At 43.7% G+C, this 24,494-nt stretch overlaps 6 non-coding genes across 6 annotated transcripts; 3 read left to right on the top strand and 3 right to left on the bottom strand.

Moving 5' to 3' along the window:
• Positions 1–979: 979 nt before the first annotated feature.
• Positions 980–1,071, bottom strand: TRNAY-GUA. Its single transcript is given in 2 exon segments — positions 980–1,015; positions 1,035–1,071. It is a non-coding gene; the product is annotated as a tRNA-Tyr (tRNA).
• A 5,745-nt stretch (positions 1,072–6,816) lies between these two features.
• On the bottom strand, positions 6,817–6,898 carry TRNAL-AAG. The gene has a single exon. It is a non-coding gene; the product is annotated as a tRNA-Leu (tRNA).
• Positions 6,899–12,271: 5,373 nt separating this feature from the next.
• TRNAL-UAG lies at positions 12,272–12,353 on the bottom strand. The gene has a single exon. It is a non-coding gene; the product is annotated as a tRNA-Leu (tRNA).
• A 9,514-nt stretch (positions 12,354–21,867) lies between these two features.
• Positions 21,868–21,940, top strand: TRNAT-UGU. The gene has a single exon. It is a non-coding gene; the product is annotated as a tRNA-Thr (tRNA).
• Positions 21,941–23,155: 1,215 nt separating this feature from the next.
• TRNAY-GUA lies at positions 23,156–23,246 on the top strand. Its single transcript is given in 2 exon segments — positions 23,156–23,192; positions 23,211–23,246. It is a non-coding gene; the product is annotated as a tRNA-Tyr (tRNA).
• Positions 23,247–24,385: 1,139 nt separating this feature from the next.
• TRNAP-UGG lies at positions 24,386–24,457 on the top strand. Its single transcript has one exon. It is a non-coding gene; the product is annotated as a tRNA-Pro (tRNA).
• The last annotated feature ends 37 nt before the right edge of the window (positions 24,458–24,494 follow it).

The raw sequence follows: 24,494 nt of genomic DNA, 5'->3' as shown, positions 1-24,494 counted from the left end.
CTTCATTGCATGACTCTAATTTTTGCATATGGTGATATTCAAACCTCAGATCTCTTTGTGGAGAAAGAGCTATAAAATCCTCATGTAGATCATGTGTGTGCCAAATGGTGTGAACAGAGGAGGACCATTGCTCTTACAACAAGAGTCACAAACCTCCAAGAGGCAAAAAATGCAGTACAAATAAAACCTGTACAAATAAACAAAACCTGTACAAATAAAACCCAGAAGCAACAGTTGAGACATGAGACCAGCCACCTAAATAGTCCATGGACAGTTATAATCAGCCCTCTGAAACTGCTTCGACAAAACTGCATTTGCATCCTACAAATGTCAGCTAAAGTGAAGTAGAGAATTGGCAATTACTTGAAAGTTCTCCAATGGCAATTCTGTACAAATACTACACTAAGCAGGAAAATGAGCAGTTTCTGTCTCTCTAGGTCAAAGTATGTACACAGCATCAGAGTCAGGAAACAAAAACACACAGAGACAGAAGGAAGAGAACAGAGTACCACTGGAGGACAGATACAGAGTGAAAGAGTAAAGTCTTCCAAAAGGATGCCATAGTTGAGAGTGACCCCTACTGTGGCCTATATGTTTGTGTGCCTCCAGGGCTTGCCCTGGGCAGCACCTGTTTGGCCACCTCTTTGGCAGGGATCCGTCCATTTGGGCAAATTGGTGTTAATGGCAGAACACAGGGCACAAGTGGTGGGGGCATAAAACTGTAAAGTGCAGAGGATGGTGAGGGAAGTGGGTGGTCAGGGCTGCTTCATAGAGCCTGAGCAAGGTGGACTGTTTTGAGCTGCAGGGCACGGGTCTGGTGACTGCAGAGAGACGGTGCAGGTGTGTTCCCTGGGGGTTGCACACACTAGCTGTAGGAGTTCCTCCCGGAAAGTGTTTTCCTGGCTTCAGCCTGTGTTGCTCGGCCTCTGGCACTAGCGGGTGGAGACCTTCATGAGGACCGGCAAAAGCATCAGGCACCTCCTTCGAGCCGGAATCGAACCAGCGACCTAAGGATGTCCACACACGTGTCTAGTCTACAGTCCTCCGCTCTACCAGCTGAGCTATCGAAGGGCGCGCGATGTCGAGGCTGAGTCATTGCTCTTTCTGGAAATGACGGGAGCAAGACACCCGCCCGCCCCCAGGTGCACTTTGCCTCGGATTGGTCGGAAGTTCCCTTTGAAGCGAGCCAAACACACGCTGAGACCTGACCGCAGCCAGGCACCCCGCGGCGGCGATTTTCAAGACACCCGGGCCCGGGCTCTCACCTGTTTCCTCCTTTCTCCTCTCCGAGTTCCTTTCCTCAGTGGGAAGGGTCGGGGGGAGATGGGGCCGGGGGCCAGAAACCGGATTACGGGGGAGGGGAAAGGGGTGTTGGCGAAAGGGTTGCGTGAGTTCGGGTGGGGCAGGGTTTGCAGAAGAAATGAAAGGCGAACCCAGGCCTGTGGGCCCCAGGTAGGCGGCCGCGAACCACAGGACCTCAGGCTCAGGTGGAGGAGCGCCCTCTCTCAGGGCCCTCGGCCCCCTCCTCCAACCCAGGGTTCTGACGTGCCCGCTCCATCCCCACCCCACCCACCCATGCACCCGCCCAACACGCTCCCGGCTCGGCTGCCCTCCAGGACGTCGGCTCACTTTCGGCGCGGGGACACCCACCTGGAAGTGATGGGAAAGGCTCTGGGGCTAGGCGGGGAGACCACGCCCACGGGGCCCGGGCGTCGCGGCCAGTGTGGCTCCCCTCCTCCCGCAGCTCCTCTCCTTGGCGCCCCTCCTCTGCGCACCGACCCGGATTCCTTTGGCAGGGGCGGCTGCTCGCTGAAGTAGCTCAGGGTTCTGTGGGTTTCCCGGAGGCGCACGGAAGACAAGAGGGGCAGAGATGCCCGGTGTGATCCCGGGTGGACTCGTTTGCTCTGTTTCCACGTCTTTCACAGACATTTCAGATCCCACCTGGTGTGAGCTCGCCTTCCCCAGAACACCTCACCCACCCAGCCAAGGTCCCCCAGAGTCCCGGCAAGCCATCCCCAGTGCCCTTGCCTGGAGCGAGTGTGCGGTGGCCGCCTGAGTGGGCGACAGGTATATCTGCGCCTGTGAGGACAGGGAGAGCGGCGGCTCCTTGGAGCCCGTGCTGCACTCTCTGTGCGGTACCAGGCAGGAAGGGACAGCCGAGCAAGGTTTGTAGTTTTGCATGCTCTGGTCATCTCACGCTTTCCCGCAATCCTCTCTTACTTACCCTGTTGGGAACAAGTTTCACTTTTGAGCACAGGTATTTTGCCATATTGAAAATGTGTCCATGGATTTTAATTATTAATGAACCGTCAAGATTGTCTCATTGATTGCAGCAAAATATACTGCAGCAGAGCACGTTGTCATTATAGGAGAAAAAAGTGGATGGAAGACAGTTAGAATATATATGGGAACTTTCTGTATGTAGTCTGTGCTTAATTTAACATAAAACTCCCCAAATATAAAGTGTTTTAATTGAAAAATCAATAAATTCGTTTGGTTTGTGGTTATTTATTTACATATATGCTGAACTATTCCCCAAAATATTAAGAATAACAAGGTATAGAATATAAAATGTAGATGTTAAAATAATGAGTGGTCAATCCTGAATGTCTAACCATAATCTTACAGGAGTTTTATTAGGGAAAACTCTGGTAAAGGTAGTTAAAATAAAGGTAGTTAATCTGAATTATCAGGAACTAATTCACACAATGAAATAGTCCAATCATAGATGAGCAGGATGCATGCCGAAGGAACAACACCAACACATTCTGGATACATATCAGGACACTAAAAATAGAATAATAAATATTAATGGCTTCTAGAGAATGAGAATGTTTTTATCTATGTAAGTAGAAAACTATATTTCACATCAGATTTTTGTAAATACTAAGTATAAAAATGGAACATTTTCAGAAGTCTAAGGGAATTTCATTTTTATCTTCATTTTATCAATTTTCATGTAAAGTAAATGGTGACATACAATAATCATAATCATTATCCAAATTCAACAATCTCCAGGGCTTTACTGATTTCTTTATTTGTACATTTTTCTTCTATTTTATTTTTAAAAACAGGCTCCATACCAGATGCGGGGCTTGAACTCGCGATCCTGAGATCAAGAGTCCCATGATCCTGAGATCAAGAGTCCCATGCTCTATCAACTGAGCCAGACAGGGTCCCCCTTTCTGTTTTCTTTTATATGAAGTATGATAGAGCAAATCTAGGTGTCATGTATCATCACTATTTACATTTCAGCATGATTCTCTAGTCATATGAACATTTATTGCATATCCACAAATGTATACCTAATAAAGTTAACATTCAGTCTTTTGTACTTTAATATATAGTGCATATTGAAATTTCCCGATTTTCTCAAACTGGCACTTAAATAGGTTTTTAATCTAATCAAGAGTGAAACAAACTTTACACATATATCTGATTGCATTGTCTTTAAGCCTCCTCTCTTTTAGATCAGTCTCTCTCTCTTTCTCTGTCTCCTTTCTCTTCTCTCTGCCAATGAGATATTAAAGAAATTGAATTAGTTCTTTCAGACAATGTTGTACATTCCTTTTTTGTCTAATGCTTTCTTTTGTTGTAATTTATACCGCTCTTTCATTTCTTGAAAGTAGAACATTAATTGTTAATGCTTGATTAAGTTCAGGTCAGAATTTTTACAAAAGTACTTCAGAAGAAATTCAATGTATTTTTCATATTGAGTATCCCCTCCAGGGGCAAATAAACATTCGATTTTAAATGTTAATGTTGGTCAGTGGGCTTACATATAGAGAGCTTGACCCTTCCACTGTAAATTCCTCCATCAACTTACTGTTAAACATTAATATCTTCACAGCTAAATCATGATTTCCAATGTTATATTTCTTCCATATTCATTAGCTAGATTTCCTCTTCATAGAACTTTTATTCACCAAGTAGAGCTACTTATTTATCTTACATAGAATTTACATATAATAGGTAAAGATGATGCTTGATTCTTATCCAAGAATTGCCAAATTCCTGATCAAATAATTTTCTCCCTAGTTATTCCCACTGGTGATCAATGAGTTGTTTTTCTTGCTGCATGTAAAAGAACATTATGTGTTGTTATTTTCAATGTATTGCGGTAAGTATTCCTTTGGTCATTAGTTTGTCCCATGTCTGGTCAATGGAAATTTGTTGGCTCCTGAGAACTTTTGATATGGTCCAGGAGTTTCAGAAATTCTTGCTTTCTTGCCAAGTCTTCGTGTATGTCTCTTGTCCCAAATCTGAAATCAGCTACTCAACTAAGAAGCTGTAGTTCTCTTTAATCAGAATGGTTTTTAGAGATCACAATATTTCAGTTATTTCATAGAGCAGCAATTCTCTTTTCTCTGTAAACTATAGAAAAGGCATATATATATATATATATATATATATATATATATATATATATTCTCAGTGGGAATCAGTAACATGTGCCCAGCGGGATTGTGAGGATGTCCCTCATGAATCAGAATCAGACACCTGGTGTAGATCGCATTTTTTGTACTGACTTTTTAGTATGTAAGGGAAATTTAAAGGGTGGATTTTTTATTTAAAAAAAATCAAAGCATCGGCAGTGGTAGAATTTAAACTCACAAATCCAAGAGAATGTAACTTAAAAAAATCAAAGCATCGGCAGTGGTAGAACTTAAACTCACAAATCCAAGAGACTGTAACCCAAACCCTGGGCACTGGACCACTCTGCCACATTATCTCATACTTAACCTCTTCACTTACTTTCACATTTTATAAACTAGATGGAGATGGTTGAGTATCACCCTTTGTTTGAGAAAATAATTCTTTGCATTCTAGAAAGTGAAATTCCTGAGGACCAGCCTTGCCTCTGAGAGCCAAGCACAATCCTGGGTAAAAAAAAAAAAAAAAAAAAAAAATAGGCTCTCACTAATTTGTTCAAGGAGCATACATTTTGATCTACGTCACCTCCTAGGAGCGTTGGAGGGGAGGCGGTAGGGAGGAAAGAAATACCCATTCCCACACGCCACCCATGCACCCATATTTCAGCTCTTTACACCACTCATTAGCATGATACTAAGAGACCTAGAAAGAGCCCCGTGGAGACTCAGAGTGACCATGGGTATATAAGGTGAGCCTTGTATCTGATCCCCTTATTGCTGCCAGAATGTGCTATTTTTATTTGATAATGGGATCATAATAACAGCGAACCAGTAGGCTGTTGGGAATGATCCTACAGAAGAGAGAGGAAACAACTGTTTGAAAGAATATTCTTGGGTAAGCAATCGAGGATGGCATCTAGAGCACAGAAGGCAGAGATGGCTTACCTAGGATCTCCCATAGGTCATCCACAGCAACAAGATGCAAAGAGACACTCAGAAGCAGGTCAATGGGGACCTTAGCGGTTTTCCTATGGCTGCTTCTGTTTTCTCAGTGAAATAGAAAGCAGAGGGTGAGAATGTATAAGGAAGTGTTGGCTGTTTTGAGGACACAGGAGAAGGGATGAAAGAACAGTCTTTAAGAATGTATACTAAAAGGCTTATGAAAAACAGTAAGATTGGTATGCAGACATGCTTGAGACCACTGCCATGAATTTAAATTGAGGCCACTCTAGCATCACTGTTTCTCTCCATTCTAGTTCAGCTAGGTGAGTGCAGGGACTGAATACTTTCTTAAGTAAGAATTATGATTTTTTGTTAAGTGGGTATGCTTAAGCAAAAGGGGGACAACCACACTCAAAGTCCTAGATCGAGAAGCCTCCAGAAAACTTGAAGTTTCTCTTCATCATTCTTTTAAGGACTCGAGCCACCTCCATTTCTTCACTGCCTCCTTGAAATGAAGTTTCCCTTTTTGCCCAAAGGCTCTCTCTCCTTCACAGCCTCTCTAAAGAGACACAGAAAGGGGCAACTCTTAGATTGAAATTGGGTTACAGTGGACACTAAATCTCACCCATCCACTCTTCAGGGCTCCCAAACTACACGCATGGTTCAGGAAGTTCGTACAGGTCAAGAGATGAAAATGTCTAATAGGAGTTTGGATTTGAGGTGGAAACCTTCTTCAGCTCTTTGAGAGCAAGCATAAGTGAACATTCCAAGTTAGTTGGCAGGGATTCCTGACTTCAGTCTGTAAGAATTGAAATACCTCCCTCCTCCCGTGAGTATTGCCTCCTTGTTGACAGTTTCACTCAGACCCTCTCCTTCCTTCTCGCTTCCAGGTACAGAAAGAACACTTGGAGGGAAGGGAAGACACTGCATCGAGAGACCAGAAATGGGGCTTAGTAGTGGGGAGGAAGAAACGGGAGCAGGGAGGCTAGAGCTAACATGCCAGTGGGGACCTGGGGACGGGTCTGAGCTCTGCGCTCTGACTGAAAGAGTTACCGTGTGATGTTTGCTCCTCAACTGGGTGCAAAGCTTCTGTGCATTTCCATTTATGAGGGGGAAAATGTAAAACAAAAAAACACTCCCTGTCCCTTCCTAGCCCTTACATCAATCCTCCTATCAATGCGTGTGTGACAGCTACTTCTGTGGACACACACATCACTGTGAAGTCTTAAATTTTTTTTTCCAGTCCCCTAGCCTCCAGGTGAACTTGGTCTTTGAAGATTTCTATAAAAGCTTTGCCAAATGGCAAGACTTTCCAGAGACTACGTAGCCGCAAAACAGGGACCTTCTGCACTCCAACAGTCTGATCTGAAAGACAGCCCTCCATGATCCTCGTGGACTCACCCACTCAACCCACACCCAATCCTGTGCTACCCTATCAAGGCATTGGAATATTTATTCCTCAACTTTTGACCTCAGTTCCTCAACCGGCAAAAACCCTGCTTGGCAGCGGTGGGATTCGAACCCACGCCCCCGAAGAGACTGGAGCCTTAATCCAGCGCCTTAGACCGCTCGGCCACGCTACCACATGGAGATGGCTGGTCTGCCTTTTTTCTCTGATAGTAACTTTCTTTACATCTCAGCTCTATCACATAGATTTGTGTTCTGAAGTCCTAACCTTAAAAGCAAGTGGAGGGGGGGTTGGGAGAACAGCAGGGCTCATCGCAAAAGCTTACTTCCCTTATAGGCTCTGGATTGTTCATCTTCCTCCCAGGGCTAACAAGAGGAATATTTTACGGAGTGAATGCAATTTGAAACAGTAGAAAACTGTGGGCCTGTTGCAGGTGCGGAGTATGTTTTATTTTTGTTGGCTTCCTCTCCCTCTTGCTGCAGATTTCTTAGGAAGATAAAGGAAGAGTCAAGCTAATTAAGGCCATAAAATCCTACCTTCCAGGGAGCGTGACTTATCAAATGGAGATTTAGGGCATTTGCAAATGCTTGAACACTAATTAGAGCTGGAGTCCGACCAACAAACTAAAGATGCCCTTGGAACGCTACAGTCCTTCCTTTTACCAGATGAGATATCAAACAGTTCACACTTGCGGCTCTGCTAAATTATTTCTTCTGAGAACACAAAGCCCGTATATGGTTTTACACTCTATTCCTAAAACACTGGGAAATGTCTCCTTTTTGTTCTCAGAGAGAAGGGTAGATGCTCATTCCTTTAGAATTTGACTGTTTCAGGACTTTAGGGGTCTCCCAGATCACCATGTGGGCATCTCAGCGTTGTGGTACCAACCCTCTGAGACCGCTCTTGCTGCTCCAGAACTTGTGCGGGAAATGTCCAGGTGAGCAGAGACAGCAGCACTTAAGTTCCCTGCGGACAAATTCTGTCTGTCTCAACGCACCCTTCACAGCCATGCCCGGGCCCCTGGAAGGAGCATTCTCTCCAGGCCTTCCTCCAAGCCCAGTGACACCATGTGCTCATTTTCCACTGAAAGACGTTTTAGTGAGAAGTGACAGGAGAAAGTCCCATAGCTGCGCAGACGCCGGACTGGGGCTTCCAATCCCGGCAGCTACCCTCTCCCATCTGGCAGATTTCACAATCACAAAATATTCTGCCCCTGTTTATAAGTCACCTTCATTTCATAGCTGATGTCATTTTTCAAAAGCACTCTGGTTTGGTCCGGTTGTTGACCCTGCGCATCACGTCCAAAAGAATCACTATTGTCCCTGGAGCCATAGTTCTTAACTTGATTCGTGAGAAGCACGTGTGGAATTCTTAAAATTTCTCACACAGAGGCCGCACTCTAGACCGATGACACCCTGATCTCTAGCGGTGGGATCCAAGCCTCGGTGTTTTATAGTTTCCCAAGTGCAGACAACAGAGAAAACCAGTGCCTGAGGAGATTTCAACAAGTCATTGTATTCCTTTTGAGGACAGCTCATGTGTCCTGCAGTCTCGTCAGAGAGGCTGAAGACAGCAGCTATTTTCTCTGGACACCTGCTGTGATACAGCCAAGAAAGGTCCTCGCGGGGATCAATGCCTGGGTGGCAGTTGCCAAATGCTGCTTGGTTACCATTACCAGACCACAAGCCACACAGCACGTGGGTTGCAAAGGACCACAGATTACAATGAGAAGCCACATATAGGAAGGACTCTTCCCGAGTCCCTCTGCTTGTCTTTCAGTCTGGTGTTTTTATGCATATCGAGATGAACTAAATCGTCTCACTCCCTTATCTCCTCCTGCACACCTCAGACGAGCTCTGGATTGAACACCTTAGTTCTAAGAACAAATACATCCCTGAATGACAGCTGAGAATGGGCTTTCCAGTACAGGATAGCGTGGATCTTAAATGGTTCATTTAATCCTCAGACGCTATCAGTATATTCTAAAGTATTGGCTTTTCCGTGGCCTTTTACACAGTTTATAGACGAGGTGGGACAGAGAAACCCCTCCCAAAGCTTCAGCCCAGGAATCTGGGAGACTGTGGGAGACCCGGAGCCTTGTGGGAGATTCTGGAGCCACTCTCAGAGCGATCTGCACCAAAACTTTAGAGATTTTCCAGGTTAGGAGAGACTAAAGGTTATTGTGCAGGATAAATCCGGGGTTGGGGAGGAGGCGCTGTAGCTGCGGCTGCCTCCAAACTCAGACGCGCAGGCTTCATCTTTGCAAATTCTGTTCCTGTTTTCCGTAGCGGGTGGGGCGGGCGGAGCCCCGGGCTTTGTCTGTGAGTGCGACGGCCTGGGGGAATGAGTTGTAATTACTTGAGCCTGGGGGCAAGTATCTGTTACTTCATTTTGCCGGTTTTGTTGATTGTGGATCAACAAAATGACGGTCTCTCTTAGAATAATACAATAAGAAACTGTAACTCTGGAGTTAGGGCACCTGGCAGGGGCTAAAATGTGAAATCCAGTCCCTTCCCCACCTAGTTGGACAGCTTTAGCAAGTTGGATCCACAATATATAAAATAACAATATATCTGAATCCAGTGTTATTTATCCCAGAAGAGTAAAGTAGGCTTAATACTCAAAATCAATGTGATTTATTATTTCAACAGACTAAAAAGAAAAATCATATGATCTTACTAAAAAAAGCAGACAAAACATTTGGCAAAGTCCACTTTCATTCCTGACACAAACTCTCAGCAAATTAGGAAAAGAAGGAAACTTCCTCAACCTGATAAAGGGAAGCTATGAAGAACCTCACAGTTAATGATACAAGACAGAATGTTTTCCCTGTAAGACTGGGAGCAAAATGTAGGCATCTGCTTTCATCACTTTTGTTCAACATTGTTCTGGGGATTCTTGCCCAATCAATAATGGAAAAAAATTGAAACGAAGGCATCCGGCTTTAAACAAACAAGTATTTTTTATTCCAAGAAAATGTGAAAGGCTATGTGAAAATCCTACAGAATCTACAGAAAGCTGTAATAAGTGAATTTAGCAAAGTTGTTGGATACAAGGTAAATATTAAAACTAATTGCATTACTACTGTTTATACTACATCTACATATGTATAATTATACCTAGCAATGAACAATCAGAAATTGAAAATTTAAAAAGCAATTCAATTTACAACAGAATAATTAAATATGAAATACTTAGGGATAAAATATGTCCAAGATTTGTACACACACACAAATGCTGAGATGGATGAAAACCTAAATACAAGGAAAATCTTTTCACATTTGTAAATGAGAAGACTCAATATTGTTAAGATATAAATTACCCCTAAATTGATTTACAGATTCAGTGTAACCCTAATCAAAATAACAGCAAGATTTGGTTTTTATTTATTTTTTAAGACAAGTTTTTTTTTTAAATTTTAAAGAATACTTATTTTAGTAATCTCTACACCCAGTGGGCTTGAACCCACAACCCCATTATCAAGAGTCACTTGCCTTCCAACTGAGCCAGCCAGGCACCCTTGGTTCTATTTTGTTTTTAGAAATTGACCAGCTGATTCCAAAAATTCACATGGAAATTCAAAGACATAGCATGCCAAAAACAACTTTAAAAAGACCAATAAAGTTGGAGCAAAGTCACTCTGCCTGGCATCCAGATTAAAAGCTACTATAATCAAGACTATAGTATTGGCATTAAAATATGAAAAATAGATCTATGGAACAGGAGTACAGAGACAGAACCACAAATAATATTATCAATTGATGGTTGACAAAGTTTCAAAGGCAATTCTGTAGAGAAAGGTGACCGTTTCAAATTTATTTTTTATTAAATTTTTAAAATTTTAATTCCAGCATGGTTAATATACAGCATTATATTAGTTTCAGGTGTACAATATAGTGATTTAACAATTCTATACATTACTGAGTGCTCATGATAAATGTGCTGTTTAGAAAGGTAGTCTTTTCAACAAATGTTAAAAAAACAATTTTGATCCTTACTTCACATAAAAAATGAACTCAAAATGGATCATAAATCTAAACCACAAAATATTTAGAATGAAATCTTTGTCACCTTGCATCGGGGAAAGATTTTTTTTTTAGATGCAACACCACAAGCATGATCCATAAAAGAGAAACATGATTAATTGTACTTCAACAAAATTAGAAAACTTTGCCCTTCAAAAGTCACCGTTGGGGTATTGAGAAGACCAGCCACACAGTGGGACATGACAGTTGCACCCTCAGTCTTTAAGGATGATTTTGCCTCCAGTGTCCAAGGGGACATTGATAATGTCTGGAAACATTTTCAGTTTTCATAACTGGGACAATATTACTGATATCCTGTCATAACTGGGACAATACTACTGCTACTAAACATCCTACAATACACATGACCCCCAACCCCCGCAGTAAAGATTTATCCAGTCTAAAATGTCATCATTGTTGAGGTTGACTAGAGTAAGAAGCCACATGGACAGTCTGAACTCTTGCCTCCTTTAGGGCACAGGCCAGTCAGGTTCCATCACCTTTACTAGAATGAGCCCATTACTCCTTGAAGTCTTGAGGAGGGGACCGTGCCTGAACATAAATCTGTAAGCAATATGTATTCAAATCTGTATATATGTATCCAAATCATGCCCAATTCACCCTCTGGGTACCAAAGGCTGTACACATACATGGGGCAGGAAAGGCATTGCCCTCAAAGGACAGAAAGTGAGAATGTTTCTTAAAGAGCTATAATTCTGACTTCAAACCCATCCTAGGACTCTTTTCGGGTTAGGTGGGAGTCCGGGTGTTTTTCCTTGCCTGACTAAGACTGGTTATTGAATCACTTCCCTGACCTGGTGAGCAGCCGCCTCCTTCAATGATTATCTTTGTGCCTAACACACATCTTTGCTGTCCTTATGGTGAGCTTGGAGGGAGAGGCAGAAAGGGAGGGAGGCAGGGAAAGGGGTGATGTAGTAGCTGTGTGGACACCAGAGGCAAGTGGAAAGGGAAATAAGAAGGAACACCCTATAGGTGACCCATTAGGGGTCTGGGAGGAAGCACCAGGTACCACGTTGGATGCTCGGTTCGACTGTCTGAATTTGTTACTTCAGTTCTGAGTAGGATTGCCGAATTTTTTCGAGTTAACTCTTAGGAGCAAACGGTGAGACAAAGGCTCACTTCATTCCCTGATCCCCTCTATGCCCCACTTTAACTTCTACTGCGCTTTCAAGGTTATGTGAAGATTCCAAAGCTATCTCCACTCTCTAGAGTGCTCCAGGTTAAATGCCATCTCTTCGGCAAGCAACACCTATTCTCTCCCTTAAACAGAAGGGAGGTCGAGGATCCGGAGGAGTGTGTCTTCTAGAGATCCGCTTGACTTACGAGCTCCACGCCTGTAAACTGAGTCATTCATTCACTAGTCGCATTCCGTCAGTCTAGAGACGAGTGTTCAGAAAATTCAGATACTGCGTTTTGAGATTTGGCCAAATCCCGCAGGAATCTACACTTTTATTTGAAGGGAAAATGAAGGCTATGACTACTTAAGATTAGAAACAAAACCCTGGCAGCGGTGGGATTCGAACCCACGCCCCCGAAGAGACTGGAGCCTAAATCCAGCGCCTTAAACCGCTCGGCCACGCTACCAAACCTACAGGGGAGTTTTGCCTACACTTCCTAGCTATATCTTTCTGCTAGTTTTTCAGCGTTGTCTTCTGAACCCCCAACCTGACACCAAGAGTGTAGATATTGCCAAAGGACCCTACGGAAGAAATTCTTCCCTTCCTCCTCCGCTCCATTGGACCCAACTTGGGTCCGCCCAACCGGAACAGCTCTTCTCACTCCAGAAACTGAAAGGAAAGTTCTTTAAAACTATCCGCTCCGGAAGCGAAGCCCTTGGGATCCAGAACGTAAGCGCACTCCGAAGTCAGGGGTCGGGTCAGCTTCCTCCTGGCGCCCAGTAAGCGCTCAACAAGTATTTACGCCACTGAGGAATGAATTCCTTTTGTCTCCAGATAGCTTTGGGGTGGGGGTAGGGGGTAGGGGGTAAAAGGTCGTGCTGGGCTAGTAAAGAAGACCAAAGTTGAAGTCAGCGCTAAATTTTGAGTTAGATACTTTTCAGTTCCGTAGCCAGAAAAGAAGTCTTGGCCCTCCAGGTAGCGTGGGACGTGAGTTAAAAGGATCAAGAAAAAAGCTTGACTGCTGGTTCCCTTTTGCTCTTTGAGACCCAACCTCAGAGAGGCGGTGCCAGTCTATGCCCGCTCCCTAGTTTTGGCGGAGCGGAGTCTGCAGAGGCTTGCTCCCCGGATTCCGCTTGGTGGAAGAGGAGAAGCCTGTCTCAGGGTGGATGGATTCCTGCGGCTGGGAAGCCTTCAGTACCTTTCTTTAGAACCTATAAGGCTTCCTCGCAGAGAGGTTCCCTTTCTCCTGCGCAGTTGTAGCCTCTTGGCGGCTGTTACTACTGGCGACTGGGGAAGGGGATGGCAGAAGCCCTCACCTGGGGACAGAGCCCAGACTCTGAGCCCACACTGGTGCTCCTAGCACCTAGTATTCCTGAGAATTCAGCGTACTCCCGCTGCTCATCCTCCCCAGAATCCCAAGCCTGCTGGTCCCGGGTGAGGAGCACGAGCGCAAGGCCTGAATGGAGGAGAAAACTAGATTCTCACCTCTTCTCCTCTTGATACAGAGAATAGTAGTCACACCTCAGTTCTCCATACCTGAGCGTTTCTTAGGTCCCACCAAACTTGGATTTTCATGCACCTTATATGAAAAGAATTCTTGCTCTTTTTGACTGCAACCAAGTGGAAATTACAGAACGCCAATATGCTGATGTGCCTCTTTTGCTAGCGTGTGACAGTAACAGAAAATTTAATTCACAATTAGTACCTAGACTTCAGAGAAAAACAGGTGCCTTTGAGATCCTGCAACTCTGCTCCGTATTCAGAGAAAACTACCAAATTATAAATACAGTTTTCTATTTCTCCGTAGTTCTGTCAACTTATGGTTCTTATATATATTATTCTTTTAAAAAAAAAGATTTTATCTATTTGTCAGAGACAGAGAGAGAGCACAAAGAGGGGGAGCGGCAGGCAGAGGGAGAGGGCAAAGCAGGCTTCTCGCTGAGCAAGGAACCCTATGCACAACTCAATCCAGGACCCTGGGATCTTGACTCAAGCTTTCCCAGAGCCTAAGGCAGATACCTAACAGACTGAGCCACCCAGGCATCCCTTATATATATCTTATTCTTACAGTGCTTCTTCTATTTGCTTTTTTTATTATGTTTTTATCTTATAAAACCTGTATCTTTTTATCTTTACATCTTATAGCAAGCTGTGTTATTAGATACATAGAAATTCAGGAATATTGTGGGGTTTTAAAAGAGAATTTATTTGTTAGGACAGGTTCAGGTTCATAGCAAAATTGAGTAGAAAGTACAAAGAATTCCCATATACCTCCTGCTCCCACATATGCACAGCTTTCTCTGCTATAACATCCCACACCAGAGTGGTATATTTGTTACAATCGATGAACTAACACTGACACATCATTCTCACACAAAACCGTAGTTTACATTAGGGACTCTTGTGGTTTCATGTGAATTTTAGGATTGTTTGTTTCTATCTCTGTAAAGAATGACACTGGAATTTTGATAGGGATTGCCTTGAATCTGTAGATCATTTTGGGTCGTTTGGACCCAAAACTGTGGGTCCAATAAAAACTGTTAAACAGCTTTAATTCTTCCAATCCATGGACACCAGATGTCTATTTATCTGTGTCTTTTTAGTTTCTTTCATTAATGCTTTATAATTTTCAGTGTATAAGTCTTTTACATCTTAAGTACATGAATACATATGTCTATAAATAACAATTTTCCTGTAACTTAAGAATTGATTCTCTTTTATCACAAAGAATACTTCTGTTTCGTCTCCCTCATGACAGCATATCAAGTATTAGAACATGGTGATGATGTCCCTCAAATTTTCTCTTTTGCATATGTAAGATCTTCAGTTCCATTAAACATTCTTCCTCTAATGTGCTAGCCAGCCAGCCAGCCTCTCAGTCCTCTGCATTCCTGGTGGTTCACCAGGGCATATGCCTGAGAACAGTACTTACAAAATCATCCTGATAAAACAGGTGGACAGTCGTGAGCTGTGTAAGGAGGAAGAAATCAAAGTCAAAAGGACGATAGTGGAAGGTCTGAACAGAGGTAGCAGGAGAAAGCTTTTACAGAGACCAAAGTAATCTTCAGGTGACATTTAAAGGAGCTATGGAAAGCAGAATAAGTCAGCAAGAATTCCTGGTCACCAGGCAAGAGTTTGCAGGGTAGGCTTGACTTTTCAATTCTTAAAAGATTTCTTTTAGAAGACAAACAATCAACTTTTGTAGAGCCAGCTGAAACCCTTCCCCAGCCTGTTCATGGAGCCAGTGGCTCAAGGACAGCTGTACAATAAGCAATATTGTCCCCCTCCTCTTGCTGAGCTATCTAGGGATCCCACATTTCCCTACTCTGTGTTTAGGATGCTGCAAGGTTTGAATCTCTTAATAGATGGGACAGAACAGTCCTACAAGTTTGTTGGGTCCAAAATGCGGGTAAGGGGCACTGGTGAAATGTAGAAATGAAGTCTTAGGGAGTCACTATTGTTTTTAGTGTCACAAGGTTGGATCTTACAGGTTTGAACCTTGGCCCTCCAGTGCCCAAAGTGAGAATCCTTTCATGAGCCCAAGGCCTGAACAGCACATCTTTTGAAGGACATGCATTTTCATTGCAACCCATCCCAGGCAGTTTCTGGGAAGTCTTGTGATGTTCTTTATATACTTTTATTACTCTGATCCCCTTATTACCCAGTCTTAGTTTCCTCATACTCTGTTAAAAACGTGAAATCTCTTGCTCCAATCCTGCAGTTAAGCTCACCCTATTTGGGATTGAAGAGCATTCCATCTTGGCCTTAGAAAATCAGAGTCTTACAGAAGCTGTGAGTCCAAGAAACCTCCTTTTAGCATCCCAGTACCCTATCCTACTTGCCAAGACCTGAGAGCATCCAGATGTGGCTCAGACCACACCCAGTGCTGCTCAGTTTAAAGAAAAGCCAAAAGACGGGTGGCACTTGTCATCCACTTGGCAGGACAGAGTGAGACTTTTCTTCGTGGAAAGTGTGTTTCCTTGGGAATCTGAAACCATGTGCTGGCTGGAGAAAGGAGGTCGGACATTTTCTGGAGGAAAACCAGCTCTACAGGGGCTGAATGCACATGCCATGTCAAACTGATTCTACCTAGTGTTTATCTGAGGATATTGCCTTAGAGATTCTCACTCTCAACAGGTAACCACAGGTTTATGTTTAGGTAATTCCTCCCCTTTTCTGTGGAGATACTCTGTGTGCTGGTATCTGGCACACCATTTAGTGACAACATACACAGGAGACCTGGCTCCTGAATTCAGACTGGTTTCCTAGAGTTTACACTTAAACTGAATGAGACCTGGAAGGTCCTTGGAGATTTTTAGTTCTTGTTTACCAAGAACTTCAGGAACTGGAAACTAAAAGATTCCTGGTATTCCAGATTTCTGTGGGTTGAAATCTCCTTTTTTTCCTCTACTCTTGCCTCTGCATTTGTTTGCTCTCCATTTCTAATACTTATTCATGCCCTGATATGGGCTGATCACTTTGTTAGGTATTTGGAGACTAAGAAGTATGAATCATACAACCTTCCCCTCAAGTTGCTAAGGAATAAGCTGAGGACACAACACTTAATGCATATGATTCTTAAAACAAAATAAACTTAGTAGTCTATAGCTAAGTGCACTAGAATGTCCTACCCTTTTCCTTTGCCTTCTCTTTCTTTGTGTCTTTTGTAGCATTTTCAAAAAGTTGGACATAGGTGGGGCGCCTGGCTGGCTAGGTTGGTGGAACATGTGACTCTTGATCTCAGGGTTGGGAGTTCAAGCCTCACACTGGGTGTAGAGATTACTTAAAAATAAAATGTTAAAAAAAAAAAAAGATGGGCATAGGAATAGATAGGAAACCATAATTTAGAAGTAACTCTGGAACATTGAAAAATAAAATTAAAATGTGTGTTATCTTTTGACACTCTTTCATATAAGATGAAGAAATATGGGAAGGAAAACAGAACAATTTGACAATTTCATAAACAATTGAATATATGTTGAAGGGGTAATGTTATTCTGGGTGCTTATGTCTAGGTATCATGGGTCACCTCCATTGTATCTGTCCTGTTCAGTATCTTTTTTTTTTTTTTTCCTGTTCAGTATCTTAAGAGTGGGAGTGAAGAGGAAGGAATGGCAAGGATAAAAAAATGTATCATGGATTTCAGAGGAAAGAAGAGATTAAATCTACTCCATAAATAGTGAAGGCATTGTGAATTATAAGAACATCGAGATGGTTTTCCAGATAAGTAGTGTTTGACAGGTATGGTGAAATGAGAAATCATTCTAGTTGATGAAGCAAATGATCACAACTGAAAAAGGTGTGAGTTCTGTTTGCGGAATTATAAGTGGATCAAGTTGACTAGAACAAAGATCTGTTGGCAGTATACAGCTGTCATTTGGGAAATGTTGATCTAAATATTAGAAGATAAAAGCAGTAAGGTAGAGAGGCACATACTGAGAGTACATTAGTGTAGTTAAGAGTCTTTAAGTTGAAAACAATTTTTGCTAAAATAAAAAAGGGGGATTTCTGGGATAATCCAGGAAAATCTCATAGATTCCAAGAGTGGAAAACACTGAGAACTCTGGAATGGGCCATAGCTAGTAGGGACTTAGAAGGTGTCCAGGCTCCCTTTCTTGCTATCACCTCTCCTTGTGCTTTGGCATGCTCTTTTCTATGGTGATGTTTTCTCTGCTTCTCAGTTCATCTGGTGGAGTATGCTTGATGTTACAGTCCTACAACTCCAATTTCCTTTCTAGTAATTGTGGGCTAATTAATTTGGACCGAACTCCTTGAAGAAAAATGAAAAAATATTGGATAAGATTTTACCATATCTCCTTAAAAGCATCAAAGTACTAAAATGGTAGCAAGCAACTACTAGGTCAGAATCCAAGCAAAAGATGGAATCTGATAGGTAAGGGAAGTACTGACTTTTGTAGCTCTGAAGACATTTGCTAATTACTGCAAAACTGGGCTATAGTTTTGGCAGACTCTGGATAGGAGAAATAAGAGGAACAGATGTCAAGACCCAGCACCTATCCAAAATGGAAAAGCAAGTAAGACGCTCTCCGCAAATATTAAGTTTAATATTAATTAACATTAATATTAAAGAGCTATTCCCATAAGGCAAGGATGAACAAGAAGTAAACCTACCTCTATCCTCCCACTTCCAATAACTGTTATGGAGCTCAGCAGAAGTCAGCTAAGCTTAGCAAGGAAAACTGGAAAGAATGAGCTTTCAACTTCTCCTGAGAAGCTTGGGTTTAACTTCACCTTGAAGGCTCAGAAAATGTCCAGCCAATAACTATTTTTAGGATTCTTTTGGGTTGATAGTGCTCCACCTGCCTGGGAGAAACAAAAGGTTTTATATTTATATTTATTTTTATATTTATAATAATATATTATTTTTTTCAGGAAGTCACCTTCATCTTGGCCTCAAAAATTCACTGCATATAATTTTGCCAAGACATTGAGCAGTGCACATTCAAAGAGGACTAATTACACAAGGAAACACAGTGACATGAGTAAGAATCAACTAGAACAATAGATAGAATAATATTGGGATTATCAGTTATACATATTAAAATGAATATCATTAATGTGTTTAAAGAAATAGAAGACAAGGTGGTAAACATCTGCCAGGAAGAGGAAATTCAACAATTTGATTTACCTGCTGGTAGGATTGTGAACGAGTACAGTTGCTATAGCAAACGGTATGGAGGATCCTCAAAACAAAAACAAAACAAACAACAGAACCAGAACTACCATATGATCCAGCAATTCCATTTCTGGGAATATAGCCAAAGGAAACAAAAACACTAACTTAAAAAAGACACCTGCATCTGCATGTTCATGGCAGCATTATTTACAATAGCCAAGATATGAAAACAAACTAAGTGTCCACTGACGAATGAATGGATAAAGAAGTTAAAGAAGTTGTGATATATAACTCTGGAATATACATATATATATACATGGAACATACATATATATAAGTATATAAAATGGGATATATATATGTGTGTGTGTGTATGTATATATATATATGTATATAATGGGATATTATTTAGCCATAAAAATGAGAAAATCTTGCCATTTGGGACAACATGGATGGAACTTGAGGGCGTTATGCTAAGTGCAATAAGTCAGACAGAGAAAGACAAGTACTGTATGATCTCATGTATATGTGGAATCTAAAAACCAAAACCAAAACCAAAAAAACCCAAAATCATAGAAGAACAGATCAGATTTGTGGTTAACAGGCAGGGTTTGGGAAAGGGTTTAGGAGAGAGATTGTCAATAGGTACAAACTACTTGCTACAAGATAAATAAGAACTTAAGTACAAGGATGTAACGGACAGCATGATGACTACAATTAATACTGCTGCATGATATACATGAAAATTTTTCAAAGGTTAAATCCTAAGAGTTCTCATCACAAGGAAAAACTTTTTTCCTTCTTTCTTTGCTTTCTTTTTAAATTATATCTATATGAGATAATGGATGTTAACTATAGCAGCAATCATTTCACAATATATGGAAGTCAAACCATTAGGCAGTACACCTTATTTTTTAAAAATATTTTATTTATTCATTTAACAAAGAGAGAGAGTGAGAGGGTGCTAGCGCACAAGCAGGGGGAGCGGAAGGCAGAGGAAGAAGCAGGCTCCCTGCTGAGCAGGGAGCCTATGGGGGGCTGGATCCCAGGACCCTGGGATCAGGCCAGAGCAGAAGACAGATGCTTAACCAACTGAGCCACCCAGGTGCCCCTAGGCTGTACACCTTAAACTTACACAGTGATGTATGTCAATTATGTCTCAATAAAACTGGAAAAAAATATTGGCTTCATAGTTTTGAAAAAGAACCAGAACTTCTAGAATTGAAAATTACAGTTTATAATTACATTGACTCAGTAGGTGAATTTAACAGCTGATTAAACACAGCTGTAGCAAGCATTAGTGGATTAAGAACATGTTATTCAGAATGCAACATGGAGAGAAAAAGAAAATATGGACGAGAAGGTAAAATAAATGAAGGACAAGGTATGAAGGTGTAATTCCAATTTCATAAATGGAGAACAAAAAATAGAGCAAAACAACATTTGAAAAGCTGACCAAGGATTTTTCAGACCTGAAGAAAGATAATGATCTACAGACTTAAGAAATCCCATATCTCACCACTGAAAAAATATGGGATTTCCTTATGGTATCATTCACTCCTGCTTTATACATCTAAATTGAAATCTTATCCTGGATGAATCTAACTGGTGGAACCTAGATCACATGCCCACTCCCAGCTGCCAGCTGGGAAAGCAATTTTTCTAGGGCAGACTTACTAATAATATGTGAAATTATCAGATGTAAGTAAAAGTTAAAAAAATACTGAATGTCCACTCATAGGCAAATGCCTGCAACAGATCTATTCAGCTCATGTTCAGTCTTCACCAGTTCTCTTTTTGTACTTTCTTCCTTCAAGAGCCCATAACTCTTAGAGCCTGTAACTCAAAGGATACCTTATGTAATTTGATCTAAACATGACCTATTGATCTATGGACTTCTAGACACAAGAGTATTCTAGCAATTTACAATTCCCCTAAACTCTCCCAATCTCACTTCAAATTCATCCTACCTAAATCCTTGCACACCATCCTCTGCCCTTTCTAGGTACCCTTCTCTTTAAACTTTTTTTTTTCCTGCAACATCATCTTGCTTTTTTAAAGGTATAATAATTGAAAGTCCTGCTTCTTTCATCTTTATTATCTCTTAGTTTTTATTCATATCTAACTTCAGCTGAATCTGTCTTCCTTCTATCTCCCTCATTCTTTCCTTCCTTTCCAGTTCCATAACTGTCAATCTCTTTCGGTTTTATGTTTGAACGTCTGCACCATGGCCAGTCTCTGATGTACCTCTGACTCTGATTTTTCTTCCCATTCATTCATTCTGCATATCCATGCCTGGTGAGTTTCCATTTTCAATTTTTTTTTTTTTTAGTTTAAATTCAATTAGCCAACATATAGTACAACATTAGTTTCTGACATAGTGTTCAGTGTCCATTTTCGATTTTTTAAAGGGTGTAACTTCATTCCACAAATCTCTCAGTCTCCTACTAACCTGACTTCTTCCGTATCCCTTACTTCCAGGAGGGCAGATATCTGCCTCAGGCAGTGTACTGCCTTGGTTCCTTAAAAGCCTCGGTTTTTCTTTCAGACTTTGCTCAGACATTTTCTTCTACCAGAGATCACTCCTTTCCCAAACTGCGTCTTAACCTTTCAAGTGCCGCTCAAATCCCACTCCCACCTGAAGATTTGAAGAGTGATGGCTCACCCTGCAAATCTGCGAAGCTTGGCACGGTCCACCACCCGCTCACAGCTGGCACAGCTACTTTTCACTATTCTCTTTCATAAAAACTAAATTTCTCTTATTCCACGAGACTGTGACAGGGACGTCAAGTTAAAGACAGTATCTGATGCCTTGTTCCTAATGCACAGCCCAACAGAGAATTGGGAGTTCCGTGTTTGTTGCATGAAGGAATGAATTAAATAACGAATCAACAAATGCCTGCTCTGGCGCAGAGGCTCGAGCTGTAAGGAAGGTCCATACACAGAAAGAACTTGAAGGAGGTTGAAAGTTGGTGGCTATCCTGAGTCAAGGAGAAAATCAGTGGGAAGGCCGAGAGATCTGTGGTCGTCAAATTCCGCTACTTCGCATTTCCTCTCTTAATTTTTAGACTGCGGCCAGGGGGCGAGGGGAGCTCTGAGGTGGACTCTGGGTTGTAATGTGTTGGTTTAGGCAGATTTCTCCGATCTTTAAAATAGTGGTGTCTGTTGTCACCGGCCCTCATATTGCGTTATCCCTAGCAAGGGCGTGTAGACCAAATTCCAAGAGTAAATAGATTGAAACAAAATTCGGGTTTTGTCTACTTCCTACATTTAATCCCCCTAACAAAGGCCCAGCATAAAAAACTTTCCTTTTCAAAGAAAGAAGCAAACTCATCGCTCACGAGGCCCTATAGCTCAGGGGTTAGAGCACTGGTCTTGTAAACCAGGGGTCGCGAGTTCAAATCTCGCTGGGGCCTTAACCCTTATTTCTTACTCTTTTAAATAAGACCTCCCGCCCTACCGCCCTCCCCTCCGGTAATTTTAACCCTTGCGGAAATTCGGTTCCTGTGTCTCCTCGCCACAGTCCCACTACCCGAATAAACCAAGCTGAACAGATCCGTTTCCTCTTACGCGCTACTGCGCAAGTGCGGGTCTGCTGCCTAGAATGTGGCGGAGTCCATTAGAAGCTGCGGGAAGCGCTCCCTGCGTCCGCGGACGCCCGGGCTGTGCTGACCCGCCGCGAGAGCCCTTCCGGAGGACGGCCGGAGCCCGAGAACGGCTGGGGGGCGGTGGGGGCGGCGGCGCGGGGTCGGGGGGGGACCATGGGAGTCCGGCCCAGTGCCCCGCTCAGCACAGGCTTGGAGCCCTGAACAAGCTCCCCTCCCGAAAGGGAGAAGGCGTTCGGGAGAGAGTAGGCTGTCCCGCAAGGTTTCCTGTGACCGCGAGTTTTCCAACACTTGACTACCCCAGCGGGAAAACGAAGGCCGAGACTTGGGTCATTAGGTTTGTTATCGGTTCAGAGGAATTGCGGCTTCCTCTTTGAAACACCTTAAGATATTTTCTCCAGAAGTCCTTTCTCGCGGAAACACTGGGGTTACCCATATGTGCTATGCTCCACATCCTCTCCCTCCCAGAGTCTGTGGACGTATAAACGGGAAGAGTTGCGCTTCGCCTGTGCAGACGCGCTTGGATTCCGAGGCGAGCACAGGAAGTGAGGAAAAGCGAAGAGGCCGGAGCCAGACCCGGGAGGCCCGCCCTCTCCGCCTGGCGCCGAACTGCGCGGGCGGAGCTGCGTGGGCGGAGCTGCGTGTCCTACCGCCGCACTCCCTAGTTCTTCGAGGCCGGTTGGCGGCTTCCACGCCATACACATCACGGCGGGAGGTCCGGGGCGGTGCACTCACGGCAGCCAACCGCCCCCGGGCGGGCAGATGCCCCCAGCCCCGGGCGGCCTCGTGATGCACGGGGTCTGGGGGTGCCTGTGAGGAGCCCACGGGTTGGTCCTGCTTTGGAAGCCCCTCCGTGCGGTCGGGGAATCCGGCTCTAGAAGGGTTGTCCCCAGAACTGCGGGCGGGGCTTTCTCACAAGCTGGCTTTGTGACCCTTCGATATCCACGTCTCCGTAGATTGTTCCTCCCGCGCCCCTATTTGTAGGTGTCCTGAATAGGTGACTCTAGAGAGGCAAAACTAGTACCCCCTTCGATAGCTCAGCTGGTAGAGCGGAGGACTGTAGCGCGCTCTCTGTGTGGTCATCCTTAGGTCGCTGGTTCGATTCCGGCTCGAAGGAGGAGCTGCGGTTTTGGGGTTTGCAGTCGGGGAGCCGGTGCTTTCTTGTTTCCTCTGGGGCATTTTGTCTTCTGGAATCGACTTCTCCAGACCTTATTCCTGTTCCCAAGAGAAAGTTTGAGCTCTCCAAGCATATGTGAACAAATGGATCCCGTTGGGCAGTTTCTTAGTGAGGTGGCGAGTGTGAGCCAACTCTGTCAGCCAGCTGTAAGACTTCTGAGTTAACCTCCCCTCACATGTTTCTTTTGGCTTCTAGTTGATCCACTCGTTGATACAGAACATTATATATAAACGCTGTGTGCGCTGTCTGCGCCGTGCGCCCGGAGCGACTCCACTTTGAGGAAACCGCCTGGACTGGGACCCCGGACCCGAGCGTCCGCCCCCTTCCATACACACAGCCATTCAGGGAGAGATCCTTACACGACAGCTTTAGTTTATCTTTTTATACATATCTGTAGTTCTACAAAAAAGATTTTGGGCCAGAACAGGAAGGGGCAACAGGATCTGACGCGAATTGGGCTGAGACGAAGACTCCCAGACCGAGGAAGCAAGTGAAACAAAGGTGGGAGATGGAACCCTTGATTCTCCTTCAGGGCCTGGACCATCCGAACACACGCCAGACTGGCGCACCTCCCACCGACTCGGGCTCCTGGGATTTTGATGCCCACCATTTCCCGCCTAGGATGTTAGGCTCGCGCGACGTGGTGGCAGACTGACACGCTTCCCGCGCGTCCAGCCTGAGGCTCAGGACCCTCCAGGCTCGCAAGCGAGCTCCGCTTCGGTCCTCGGACTTCCGCCGGGCTCCCGCCGCGCTCCCGCCGCGCTCCCGCCGCGCTCGAGCTCGCGCCCAGAGCCATCCGGCCGTGCTCGGTGGAGCTCACCCACGCGGCGCGAGGTCTGGAAACTGACCCTCCTCACCCCATCCAGCCCCTGGAGGGGTCCAGGATGTGGATCGGGGAGAATAAGCGAGGCTGGGACCGAGCCAGGCTTCAAAGGAGTGAGACTTCATGAAAATGGGAGAAAACGAAGCAAGGCCAAAAGTAAATGTCACAATGCAGGACGAAGCTCAGAAGCAGCCTGGCAGCTAAGTGCAGACGAGAAAGTCCTGTTCAGAGGAAATAAAGACGTTTCTGTCGCATCGGCTCGTTGGTCTAGGGGTATGATTCTCGCTTTGGGTGCGAGAGGTCCCGGGTTCAAATCCCGGACGAGCCCTAGCTTTTGTTTTTTTCTCCTGCTCTCGAAACTATGC

This window comes from Enhydra lutris, unplaced genomic scaffold (assembly GCF_002288905.1).
Source record: "Enhydra lutris kenyoni isolate GAN:26980312 unplaced genomic scaffold, ASM228890v2 scaffoldscaffold4, whole genome shotgun sequence".
NCBI lineage: Eukaryota > Metazoa > Chordata > Mammalia > Carnivora > Mustelidae > Enhydra > Enhydra lutris.
This window is presented reverse-complemented; position numbering and strand designations above follow the sequence as displayed.